Raw genomic sequence first — 14,151 nt, forward strand, 5'->3', positions numbered from 1 at the left:
GGTCAAAAAAGTATTTGGAAATGGTTTATGTGCTTTGTTTTGTTAATTTACACGGGTGATGCGTGGATAGCAATAGATTTTAATAAAACCAAAGAAAGTAAACATTAACTGAGTATTCTTTTTTGGGTCGGTTATTGTCCTGGTGCAAAAAGCCCCATAAATCTGGAACTTCAAATATGAAACAATTGCTATAAGATTTAGGCTAGGCATTTAATTTGGGTTTACACATCATTTGTAGTACATATTCTTCTAAAATTAACTTTGCATGACTACACCTCGAGAAAATACTAAAACAGCTAACCCTTTCTAAGTCTCTCCCATTGTTTGTTCTGTGCTCCAGTCAACTTTCTCCTCTCCTGTTTCCTGTACTTAGATACGCAATGCGCTAGTCTATGTTGAAAAGAAATCTAAATTTTGAAGATGTTAAAAGGTTAAAAAAATCATATCTTTAGTGAACTAATGTGAGCAAAACACTAGCTAACTATCTTATCTCCACCATCTAGTGAGTTAGCTAGCATTTTCCTAACATTAGCTATCAGATGTAACTAGCAAGCTAACGATTAATGTAGATTAATTAGCTTGTTAGGAAATGTTTTTCTAACATCAGCTAACTTAAGGTAGGATTATGTTGCTTTTACAGGTACCCCAGCAACATCTTTTGACCAGCTTCAAAATTTGTTTTGCTTTTCAACATAAACATATCTAAGTAATATATAAGTAAGTGAAACAGGAGAAGAGAAAGTTTACAGAGGCTTCAAAAGAGGCCAGACTTAAGAATGGTTGGTTCTTGCATATAGCTCTGGAAATGTCTCTTCCTAAATAGGATGATTTAGCTTATCTACGAAACACTCACTGGCAATTAGACTAGATTTCATGTCTGGAATTTTGTTCCCGCTTGTTTTATGTAATGTATCTGTACAACCTTGTAAAGCCATTATAGATTAGCCGGTTCACCCTATAAAAACATATTTCTTGCGCACATAATAAAATCACTTTCTCCTGGTCTCCTTGTTTCTGAGCTAGCACAACACCAACATTAGTGCATGAAGCATGAAGGCCTACTTACTGTGTGTGACTAAAAGAGGAGTAGGCCAGCCTTGAATGAGCTGTTTTTGGATACAACGTGGCTCAAAAATTGAATCTAATCTCTGAAAAGACAGCATTTTTTTGGATTTAACTTGAGGCCACTTGTCTGAAATCTGGATGGGATTTCTTCCAGGTGCTGGAGATGTTCGCTGAAAGAACAGCTGTAAATGAGGACATCCAAATACCCTAGGTAGGTTTTCTATGGCAGGCCACAAAATACCAACTCCATTAAGTGGCATATGGCTGGAGTTTTGGTGAGTCCCACTGGCAAAACTTTAAAGCGATAAAGACCACTGTCTGTCGTTGCTGTATTTGCTATGGTTTTTCTCTTCCAGCTCAACTTGCTGATCGCCACGCTAGAAGTCCGTTGTGGAGAAAAAGGCAAAGCCCAGCAGAGCATCCAGTATGTCATCAACTCTGACAGGAGTGTGGAAAGCTTTGATTGTCACAGCACTGAGTTTCCTATTGTCCAGGCCAAAAGACCATGTGCCTTTTACTTGCAGATCAAAACAACTGGTGCAGCCCAGGGACTGTAGCTTTCTTGAGTGATGTCAGATTTCAGCAGGTTTAACTTGAGTCTGCATTTCAGCTCTCTGTTCCGGTTTACACTCTGTAGGCAGTCCGTTCAATTTGTGTGGCATCACAAGTGCAAATACGATGCTTTATTATACTGTGCAAAGTCTGTCCTGGGTTTTCATAGCCTGGATTTGACAGTTTTGTTTCATCTCTGTACAAGTGGAGCTACATCATATCATATACAGGTGAGGTAGTACAACACATATCCTCAACTGGCTGTTTAACATTGAGTTCTCCAAAGTGTTCACCAGAATGCAGCTTGATTTTTTTTTTCTCTGGAGGAGTTTAACACTTTAACACCGGTTATGCAATTTTGAACTTTCCTGGGGAAGTGTGCCAAGATGATGTCAGGCTGGGTCGGTCAGTTGGCACAGGTGACGCAGGTGTAGCTGCTGATGCACAGCCTTTGATGAGAGCTTCGCTGGAATTTTAATTGGTGCTTGCACAGACACATTACAACAGGCAACCACTCAGACTCTTAAGTTAAAAAAAATGTTGTTGAGTTAATTTATTTTTCTTCTTTAGATTTAGACTCTAAACTTGAATCTTTTAGTTTTAGAAACTCAAAAAAATTGTGTTCCAAAAATTGGTCACACTGAGCTGTGAACTTTACTATTTCACTATTTGGGGGTGTGAAAATTACATTTTTAATAGAAAATCTTAGCATATTAACCATTATTCAATTTCAGATCAATTCGATTCATTTTTTTCTTAAGAAGAAAAGTAAATTATCTCAACAATAGGTAAGTGGCTGGTAAAACAGTTTGAGTTGGGCTGAAAACACCAAGTCCTTTGGGCAATGGGGGAATTTTCATGTCTCACTTTTGCAGTATTTAGTGTTTCAGATCAAGGAGGTGTTAATCTATTAAATCCCTGCCTGATATGACTGACTGGTAAGCACATCTGAGAACTTCAAATTCCTGCTGCCCTGCTGTTGTCCAAGTCGGATTCCAATGGTTAAACGTAAAACCATGGAGGATTTGTTGGTTGCTGTTTGTAAATGCACCATTCAAACTTGGCCCCTCCTCCCCAGTTCAATGGACAAGAAGAAGAGAGAGACAGCAGCAATGGTTGAGAGAGCTATTGAGTGAATGAAGTAGGGGACCATGCTAGTGACAACAAAGCAGTGAATCTGAGAAAAAAAATAAAAATTCTCAATTTTTTGAAAGCACTTGCGTTCTAAAGCACAAATAAAAACACTTACACCTTTGTAGGCTCAAACACCGGATTTTGTGCGAATGCACCTATAGTGAACCTTCGTTCTATCATCCTGCTCAGCGTGTGTGTGTGTTTGTTTGTGTGTGTGTCTCTCTCTCCATCTTTCACAGACAGAGAGCAGAGGACAGAGGCAGAAACAGTGACGTAACTGTTGGTCACTACAATGTTATAGTCCCAAACACACAACCTGCACACAGTTGTTAGCGGGGGGCTACAGACCACTGTCCACAGGATGATGCCCTCTAAAAATCCTGAAAACAGCAATAATATACATTGTTTTATCAGGGAAATTTCTATGCTTTTAACTTGCCTAACGTGTCCAGGCTGATCAAGCCCTCTCTGTGCCATTGGTTGATCAATAGTCAATAGCAAAGAGGAGGCATTTTTTCAAGGCTGGATGAGAGTTTCGAAAAAAGATCTTTGATCACAATGGAGACAAAAGACCCAGAGTCAATTAAAGTGCACACTTTACACCTTCAACAATAGCAAGGATGTTAAAACAAGCATAGCCATCAGGATGCAGTAGCTGATATCTCAGATTGTGAAGTAGTGTAGTAGATGTACTTTTCAAGTCAGTCTGCAGGTGAGCGTCAAGCCTTTCCTCATCAAATTTGATTCAGTGGTCAAGACTATAAACTGGTATTTACAAAAAAAAAGTGAAAGTACTTTGACGACTATGTTTCTGGGGTCGAGGTTAGGGTTGTCAGTCTTGCACTTTCAAACTTTTACTCCCACTCTCTATCTCCCTCCGTCTTTGTCTCACTCTCACGCACATTCACAAGAAGCCATGCAATCCCTGGCCCATCTTTCATCACCACCGTCTGGCAGGGTGGTGTTCCTTTGTTTCTCTCCAGCTTTTCACTCCCAGTCTCATGCTCCCATTCCCATTTCCAACCGCCAGCCGTCCCCACTCACCCACACCTCGCTCACCCCTGCTCCCACTCCCACCTCTTACTGTGCAGAAACAGGGGTTATTTTTAGAGCTCAGATGATGGTTTAAGGATGTTAAGTTCATATTGTGCCATGGATTTTCAGGGAGGAAACAGGCTATTTCTCCTTTTGCCCCCTAACCTCCCCTTCATTTCCTTCCCCGCATCCTCTCTTTCCTTCTCCGAAGCCCCTTCTCCAGAACACCCCCTTATACACATTTTCTTTTTCTTCCATAGTACCCTACTCTCACCCAATTGTCAACACAACACCACCATCTCACCTCCCTCCTCACACCTACACAGTTCTTTCGTTTTCTCATTCTTTTTCTCGTCTTCGTTCTCTCTCTTCCTAGCAGTGAGGTTTTTTTCTTCCTCTACATGCAATCTGGGCCTGTCATCATTCATACTGCTCATCACCCACTCTGCTGTCTGTCTATGGATGGAAAACACTTGCAGCACAGTACCCCAGACTGCTGTCTTACCAAGCCTTAAATTATTCTATTATAGCATTATATTGTATATATTATGCATTATGTGTTCCTAAAAACAACCAAACGTGCACACACAATAACGTATATCATAAAATGCTGAGACAACAGTCAAAAATATTGATTTTGAGTTGTAAATTCAGCTCTGGTTTGTACACTTGTCACTTGTACACTGTTTAAAAAAAGTAGTAAAAAAAAATTCTAAACTTCTAAAAAAACTTTTTAGAACTTAAAAAGGTAGTGTCTAGGGCTCCTTAAAATTTTTAGTTGACTGAATTTGAAAAGACAAGTTGAGGTAACAATGATTCAAAACAAAAAAAAAAAGTATATTCAAATAAAATTGATATTAATTCAGTTGTGCCTGAGAAGACATGTTCAGTACACTTAACATATGAAGTTGAACCAACAACTCTTCAATCACACTGACTAACATTACAAACCAATTCGATTTTCAAAAAGCCAGTTCTTTTATTTCTCATAGATGATGTCCAACTGCAGCAAGTCCTGTTGGAGCCACTGTGTTCCAGCTCCAGCACAAGGACAACATATGAAGCTGCTCCCAGGGAAATTAATACTGTTTATGTGTAAGGGAGTGAATTCAATATTAACCTTCATCATGGTTCATAGTGTTTTCATTATTGTGAAAACAAACAGCCACACCTTATCTCAAAATGTATTAGAGACCAGTGTTGGGCAGTAATGCATTACTTAAAATTATTACTTTACCCAATATTAAATAGTCTAAGGGATTACAATCACATTACCATAATTACATATTGCAGTTACTAATCCAGGTAACTTTACTGAGTTACTTTTTGTTAGACAAAAAAGTGATTTTAAAAAAAGCTTAACAGAGGATGGTGGATGAGGGACAGGGAGAGAGGCACACCTTTCACAGGTGCAAGTAATGTCATTATTTTCAGTTTGTTTGGCCCCTCCAGAGAGAATATCTGCTGCTGGAATCGAGTTTGAAGGCCACTCTCAGAGAGGTAGACTTTGTTTCCACCACAGCTGACATCTGGACAGCCAACAACAAAAGCTCTCTGGGTGTTAAAAGTTCACAGGAGCAGCAGTTGAACATTGGAGCGGCACAACAACCAACAAGGTAACAAGTAATATAATAATATAACAAGTTATATAACTATTTACTTTTGATACCAAATAATAAGAAAAGTGGTGTATTACTACCTTTTAATAGCCTCATAAATAAAAAGTAACTAATTACATTTCCTGAGTAACATGCCCAACACTGTTAGAGACCCACACAAGTTGTGATATGTTTTCTTCAACTCCAAAAAAAAAAAAAAAAAAAAAAAAAGAAAGAAAGGTAGAGTTTTAACAATATATGCTGGTAATTCATTCAGCTCATCATTTCAAGTCACAACCCTTCAAGTCAGAATAACTCATATTTATGAATTCTGAAGTAATCTGAAATTTAATATTACAAATGTTTAAATTTAATTAATTAAATCAAATAAAACTTAAATTTATGTTAAGTTAACATGGAAGAACTAGTTAATTCCACTAAATTCCAATTTATATGTTCTGTTTTTCTCAAATTTCATAGAATTTTAAGTAAAAAAATACAGGCAAAAAATCTGATGCAAGAATCTTAACCTGATTTCATATCACTCGTCAAAGTACCAGTCATATTGAAGGCTCCAGGAAGTTATATAATGATGATAACAATCATCATTATCATTGGTCTGCTTAATGGTTTGGTAACTTACTGAGAAAAGTTTGAAACACAAGCCAGTGCTGCTATCACACTTGTTTCACAGCTCAACTCTGCCCTCTATCACTGGATCTTTGCAGTACAGATACAGTCCATCTTATACTAGTATGTTTAGCAGCAGCATTACACAAACCAAAACTAAATGCCTGCTTGACTTTGAATAAAAATCCCTGATCTTCATTAATTTTTTTGGACATATTACCAGCTTGCCAAATTGAAACAAAAATCTCTAAATCTACTTTATTTCTACCTGACACACTGTTTGAGCTGATGAGGTCTCCTGTCAGAAGGTAATCAGAGAGCTGGCACGGCCACCTACTGGCTTCTGTGTGTCTCACCAGGCATCTCAAATAGCCCTCACCATGTGTTAACACTTTACTCCCCAAATACCCATGATGACAGCGTCGCTCTGTCTCTTTAAGACCCGGCGTGGAATGCTGTGGTTTGCCTAGGCGTTTGGGGTACTGCCCTCACCCACACATAAACACAACCCTAAAAGTGACTGTGACTCACTCTCCTGCTCGCTGTCCCGCTTCTCTTTCATTCCTTCAGATGCTTCCCTAACCTTGTGTGCCCATGTGAGGACGTTTCTCGTGTTGTTCTGCGGGCTTTGCTCTGACTTTTAGAAAAAAAAAAACAATGTCCTACTCTCATCTGGCAGGCGCTGTGTCAGTGCACGGCAGCGTATGTTTCCTGTTTCACATGTTTGTTTGTGCCACAGGTGAAAAGGGAGGAGTTGTTGTTGTCTTTGGCCTCAAACACCCCATATGACCTCTTTTTAAAGCTTCAGAATAGGAAACAAATGTCTTATCTTGCAGATTTAAATCTCTTGAGGTTGTATTTGTTGACTGTGTTGTTTTTGGATAAACCACAGGTACTGATGTGTTAATATTTAATACAAACAAATTTCAAAAAGAAAAATAAACCACTTTTTAAAAATTTTAAACATTTACAAAACTTTATTAATAATATTAATCTTCACTGCTTGTTAAAATATCTCCCACTGTGAGCAAAAGGGCACCAAACTCCTCAATGAGCCGCTGCTAGCTTGAGCCAGAGAGCCCTCCAGTGGTGACAGCTGGCACTGGCTTTCTCCATGAATAGGATCAATAGGCAAGCTCCCTTTATTAGATCCAGATTTGACCGTCTGAAGGCACCGATGAATGATTTTTGTAGTCTGGTGAGCAGCCCACATCGAGTTCAGCCTGTCAGACATGTCTGGGGGGACGTGGGGGAGGAAAGAGAGACGCGGGCCTCAAAGTAAAAGCCTTGAGAATGCGGGACAGGGGTAAACCCTAAACCTGAGAGCTCAGCCCAGGCTAGCAGCCTTTCCAGGGAACAACACTTTTCTTATTGAGCCAGCGGGCCAGACCCAAATGAGAGGTGACAGCATATTCATTTCACTCAGTGTTTTTCTTTAAGGGCTTTTTAAAATGCTGCTGAATGATGAGCGGTCAGTGGATTTATAGTTCAGGGGATGATTTAGGCTTTCTAAATGGCACTGCTTTCCTCCTGCTCTCACCCTGCTTTTTTCCACACGAGCAGTCGTTTTCAGGGGCTTTATTTCAGCTTCGTGTTGTTCATGTAGGGATGACTCCCCCCTGGCAAGTGAGATTGATTTAAACTGTAAAGTGAGCACCTTGTTTCCCATGCCCAGTCTGGACTAGAGGCAGGGTGTGTGCACACTTAAAGCTGAATTGACAAAAGATAAGTGGTCTGGGAAATCCATGCATACACCCTGAGAAGAGAGAAATTCACAATATTTTGTCGTGAAAAGTGACACACACTAGACACTGACCCAAATACACTTTTTTTATTAAGTGCATACCAGACCATATTGTATGTAGTGATAACATGCATTGTGTCTCGACACCACATGTCCCTCCACAAACATCCACTTTCCAGAATCTCCCCCAAGGGCAAGAATACTGAGACTGAGCAGATGAGGGCGTGCGGTGGACCTATCAGTGGTTCGCTCTGGACCTGATGAGTGGCAACACATCAGGAGGCATTTGGAGGTCGTTAATTTATAGGGATGCTATTACCTTCATAAATGCTCGCCTCATAAAGTGACTGCCTTGCTTTAATTTAATACTTCCTCTTGCTAATTATCGCCGTGCACATGAGAGTGCTGCTGTCTGCACTCTGTGTGAGCTATTTTCAATGGACAGACAGGCAGAGGAAGAGGTTTGATGAGTTCTGCATCGCAATATTTAAAATCTTTTCTAACCTCTCTCTCTTGCAACAAAAAAAGCTGTAGCTTTTTTTCGTCATTACAGTTTGTTATATGAAAGTGTTGAGTGATGCTTAAGTGTTGAAAACTTCCCTGCAAGAAGTGTCACTGCTGTTTTATCATGAATATTATGAACTGCATCTCAAGTTTCATTGATTAGGCATCTCTTAATATTCCTGTGTGAATGATTGACAGGGGGTTTATTGGCAAAATGTGGCAGAAGTAGAATATAATATTTATGGGTATGTTTCTATTAGTGCATAATCACCTGAAAATAACCATTATTGAGTTTCTTTCTCCTTAGAATCAGCTGTTGATGGCTTCTCTCCCACAGAGGACATTATGTTGCATCACCATATTTCTACAGGAGCCCAGAATGGACAAATTAAATCCTGGCTCCAGATACAGCCTATAGTGTTTTGTCTGAGTTTCTCAATCACTGTAGGTTCTCCTGTATGCTATGAAGGGAAAAATCAAGCGTTGTGTTTGCAGTCTTCCAGCTCACAAATAGATGCTCCTAAAGCCTACACGCTGGTGTTTTAAAGGGACAATTACTCCAAAATCAAAAATACTTATGTTTTCTTTTACCTCTCAGATATAATATACCTTTATGGCTTGAGGTGTTTAAAGCATAAAAAAAACTCAGTTATTTTCCAGAAATCATGATTCAGTCGTTCAAAATAATCCATCAACCTTGTTGTGCGTAGTTGTGCGTATGTAGAAACTCTTTTCTTTCTTTGAAATATACCCACCAGCTGTCTCAAAATGCTAGCTCTCTCAGTGGTGTTAATGTTACAGCCCAGCCTCTCATCCATGAGTAGATGCAGGCTGTTCAGTGATACGATTAGAAATAGTTCCTACATGAAACTGCTCACAACAAGGTCAGTGGATGATCTTGAGTCATGATTCCAGGTCATGATTCCTGGAAAGAGACACTGCTGCTGAGTTTTTCAAATGTTCTATCTAGTTGTATTATATTCTAGATAAAGCAGACACCTCTGTGGCTGATATCTCCAAAACTCTGCAACTTACATGAAAACAGTTTAGATGAATAAATAGCACTAGGAAAATGTGTAATTTTGATTTGGAGGTGAACTGTCCCTTTAAAGCTTCCCTGCTGGAGTTGTTGTTTTACCATGACTATCATAAAATGCATCTTCCATTTGTAAATTTGGCTTTTCTTAAGTCTTTCAAACTTTAATTCAGTACATGAAAAAACCTTCAAATATGAAGGTGATAGAACTTCCACTCTTTTGAACATGAGCCTTGTGCTTACATGCCGCTCCATGTCTGGCCCATCACTGGCTGAAAGCTTGCGTGAAAAGATTTGATATTCTGCCCTGCCTTCCCTGGTGCCACACTGCCATTTTCTCTCTCCCAGAGGAGCCAAAAACAAGAGAGAGGCTGGAATGGGACCGATCTCCATCTCCAGATCATCTCTCGGTAGTCCCTTCAACTAAATAAATAACTCATTACAGTTCAGAGTAAGGAGCTTCATTTACTCTAGGCGATGTAATCGCAGATGTCTGTAGGTTGCCCACATCATATCAAATACAAGTGTTTTTGGTGGAATCCCAAGAGAAGGGGCTCTGAAATGTTAACATACCAGTGAGGAAAGACTGGCAGTGGGCTGCATATGGGAAACTGTTGATGGCAGATTGTTTGGCTTCACTGCAGAGTGGGATTAGGTTAGTTATAAAAATACAGAAGGAGATTCTGTTTGCAACAGCATTAAAGCATATATTTATCCTAAATAATCATGAAAGACAACTGAGACACACGAGACTGTCAGGAGCCTTGTGTGAGCCGTCCACAAGAGGCATTCCACATTTAATGTTAATACCATGGCAAAAACAAGAAGTCATGCATGCTGCAAGACCTGATGAAACAACCAGACAGAGGAGCTGAAGCAAATTTATTCTGTTTTTTCACCTCCTTAAAATCACAAGAACGAGTGTTGCCACACGAGACCAAGCAATCAGTGCCAGAAGTTTAGAAACCGCAGCTCAACCTCTGATAACTGACATTGTGTTATTTGGAATGTCACTGTTTTTGGTCACTATGGGTTTTAACAAGTGCTAATAAATAATTGCAAATGTTATTTAACCTATTAGAGGTCAAGTAGGGGAGGGCAGGGAGTGTTGTAACACTGGGTTTGTTGTAACACCGAAAACAGTCGCAGTTTCAATAGTGTACACTCCAATTTCTTTTCTGAGCTTTGAACTTCACAGGAGAAGTGGCATGTCTCTGTGAGCGACATTTTGGATTTTACAACCAAAGAAACTGATTTCCCAGTAAGAAAATAAACGTTTTTATCAAGATTATTTGTGGTCTAGCGGCAAATGTGCTGTAGTTACAATGATTTGACTTACATAATCTAAAGTAGCAGTTTCTCTAGTTTAATTTGACACTTTGCATTCAAGCTGCCTTCAAGCCCACACGCTAAAACAGTTAGTTATGACTGCTGTGGGTTTGGAAGGTTGTAACAGTTCATGGAATTGATCAGAATTGCATCATTATGTGCAAGGAACAGTTTGCAAACTCTAGTGTGTACACTGTTAGTTCTGGGCCCACAAAGCCTGCACCCCAGGGGCCGCCAACCAGGACCCTTAAGTGACGGATGCACATTCAGCAACACAGTCCGCAAACACATTAAATGTCTTTGTCACTTTAAATTGTCCTTGTTCTTTACTGATGCCCTTTAATAAATTGGACTGTGAGAATCTTAAAGCAGCAAATTACCTTTCATTGTTACACCTATACCCAGATATTGTCACACCACACCCCAGCAGTGGGGTAGGTCACAACAACAGCTCTCCTTTTATTTGACATTAACTCTCATAATCTCTGATTGTGAAGTAGATGTCTATGTGTGTTTTATTTGTAATAGATACATATTAATATGTGTATAGAAGTTTAAGAGATTTAGCATGAACAACCATGAGTTACTGATGTTCAGCAAAAAGTGTTACTACCATCCCCAGGCTCCCCTACTCTAACTGCTGTATCTAAATGTTTGTCTATTTTTCAAAAGTGATGGCACCTTTAGAAGTGAATTTTGATTTCAAGAAAAGAAAAGAAAAGAAAAGAAAAGAAAAGAAAAGAGATTTTAAGCAATAAAATTCACATCAAAAGCTGTTTTTGGTTCGGCAGAGACATGCTTTATCTAATGTCCTATTAAAACAGCTGAAGTCACCAGCTTTAATAATGTTAATAACAGATAATATATTTCTTTCCTTTTCTTTTTTGAGCATTTAATAGTTGCTGTTCAAATGTGTTAGAAAACTTCTTCTACTGTATCCTGAGGAAGGCAACACATCAGGCGCATGAATGCCATTTTTCAGTAAAACGGATGTTGGGATTTCCGTCCATTGTTTCGTGCTGGGAACACTATTATCAATGTTGTTGTTTTTAATCATTGCATTAGGAAACGGCGCAACAAACAGAAGGTCTAGCCGGTGATGAAAGACGACCTTTTTACCAGATGACCCCAACACTGTAAAAAAAAAAAATAAAAAAATAAATAAGTGAAGGCAGCCGGTATAATATTCCGTCTGAAGACTGTACTGTTTTTATAAGTGATTGTTTTACATAATTAAGTGTCGTTCTTTAATTTCTTCCAAACGTTTCCAGACTGTTTTGCATTTTTTCATCTAAGAGAACGTTGTGTCACTGCCTCATTATCTGGCTGAAAATACAAAACGTTTCAAAGTAATGAAATTAATGAAAAAAAAATGCAGATTGTTATGATGAATGCTTGTTGCAAATAATAGGCCTAAATTACACCCACAGATCCGATTTCTCAGACTCATCTTTTGGCATCTCTTGCAGGCTCTCTAACGCAAAGAGTTACAGGCGACTTCTCTGTTTCACTTTGGTTGCTCGGCGTGAAATAGCGACCTTGATGAGGCTATAAAATGCTATGGTTGGGCGACTTTCCTCACCGTGAATTGCCCCACATCCTTTCAGTGGGGGGACTCTTGGTTCGAAGATGAGGGCAGAAACGTGAAGGGAAATGAAGTTAGTGAAGTGAGTGGGGTCAACTGAGCAGGAAAAGACAAACCCGCCGCAGAGGAACTCGTGCTGCTGATGTATTCCTACGGGAACTGTCACCGTGAGGACAGACAGGAACATGAATGAATATGTGCAAAGAGTAGATGTTGCTCATGACTTAGTATTAAAATGTATTCAACTGATTTGGAGTCATTATAAATGTGTATTATAGGGTGAACTATTTTGCTGAGTAGAGGTGTGAAAACCAGCAAGATTCTGTATTTCCAGAAATAATAAACATCAGCCTTCATCCTTGTGAATGACACTTTATTAGATCGGTAAAATGTGTCAGATAAAACACCGTCTGTAGTTACAATGAAGTCAATACCACTCTAGAAGAAGATTACCCTCATCAATGATTTATACATATTTTATAATTAGATTATTAAGTAGGTTTTAAACACGTAATAAATGATTAATAATCTGTTACAACACATAAAAGGCCACAGTGACCTGTTGTGAGCCCACATTTATCTGTACTGTAAAGCCTCGGATCTCGTTGTTTATAGGTGTCTTTGTCTTGTCATTCAGCAGCATCCATACCTGTCAGCTTCATCAGATATTTCTTAATAAGAAACCACAGCCTTTATTCACCTTCTGAGTATTTTAACAGTCCAAATCCTTCTATGAATACACTTTGTCCACCGCTTAATTCGCGGAAGGAAAGTTTACAGGTGACAGAACATACACTGCCTGCTTCTTGGAAGGCAAATGTTGCTTTAGCGAAGATGTTTGTGGTGCTTTTGAAGTTCACACAGCAGTTTACCCACATTCACCACTGCCGTTGCGATAGCTGCAGTGTTGCGAACTGCATCACAGATTAGAGCTAATAACTAATGAAACACCTACAAAACAAAACAAAAATACGTTTTATTTTTGTTTTTTTTAACCAAAAGGCTTTATAAATCAGATTTACGACGCTGTTTCTCTCTCTGCTTTTCCCTTATTTCATGGTTCAGTGGCCTCACACTGAAGGCAAGGGGAGGTTTTCTCTCGCTGCTCATTGGTCGCGGCTCTCCCGTCTCAGCAACATTTCCATTCATACACCGGGCGCTCCTTTTCAGCCCCTTTCAAAAATAACTCACTGTCATCATCAGTGGAAAACGGCTTCGCCTGGACGGGACTAATTATTTAAAATTGGCGGAGGAGTGATTAGATCGAAAGAAAAAAAAACGAGATCAAACGACCGACAGAAAAACGACAGGTGAGTAAAGAGAAAAATAACACGAAGTCAGTCGTGTTCGCTGAAGTCCTGCTCACAGACAAACTGTGCAGCGAAGGTGTGCATGCAGGAGGATAATAAATCATTTCCACTTGTTTTATTGCTTTTATTGATGCTTAGTCACTTTGTCAAAAGCATTAGATTGCATGTCAATCGATCAAAAAACAGTGGACGTTTCGGACTGACAGCGTCTCAGTGTGTTGTTGTTTGTGTCTTACTTGTCGCTCAAACTTTTTACTTATCCATTCGTATCAGTTAAATATGAGTTTTGCAATCGAAAAATGTTGAACTTTTTGTCAGCTCACTTCTTCGCGGTCTCACTTTCTATATGTAAGGTGAAAAAAAAAAATAACTGGAATGCGTATTAGCTAAAAATCAGTTGGCTCTCGTTTATGATGGATAACAGCAAGGTAAGATGCTTAAAATGTAACACTAGAGGGGTCCCGGCCCACGGGGCTGTCTCGGAGGGAGGTTCACGCCGTTATTCACCAGTCCTCCTCCGTCTAATTGGCTGCAGATGCGGGATCCTATGCTCTTTTTACCGCGTAGAAATTGGATGCATTTGGGGAACTTTATGAGGCGAGCCCTGCGTTTGCTTGCAGGAGCCGAGA

Source organism: Lutjanus erythropterus, chromosome 4, assembly GCF_056507025.1.
Source record: "Lutjanus erythropterus isolate fLutEry1 chromosome 4, fLutEry1.hap2, whole genome shotgun sequence".
Lineage (NCBI taxonomy): Eukaryota > Metazoa > Chordata > Actinopteri > Lutjaniformes > Lutjanidae > Lutjanus > Lutjanus erythropterus.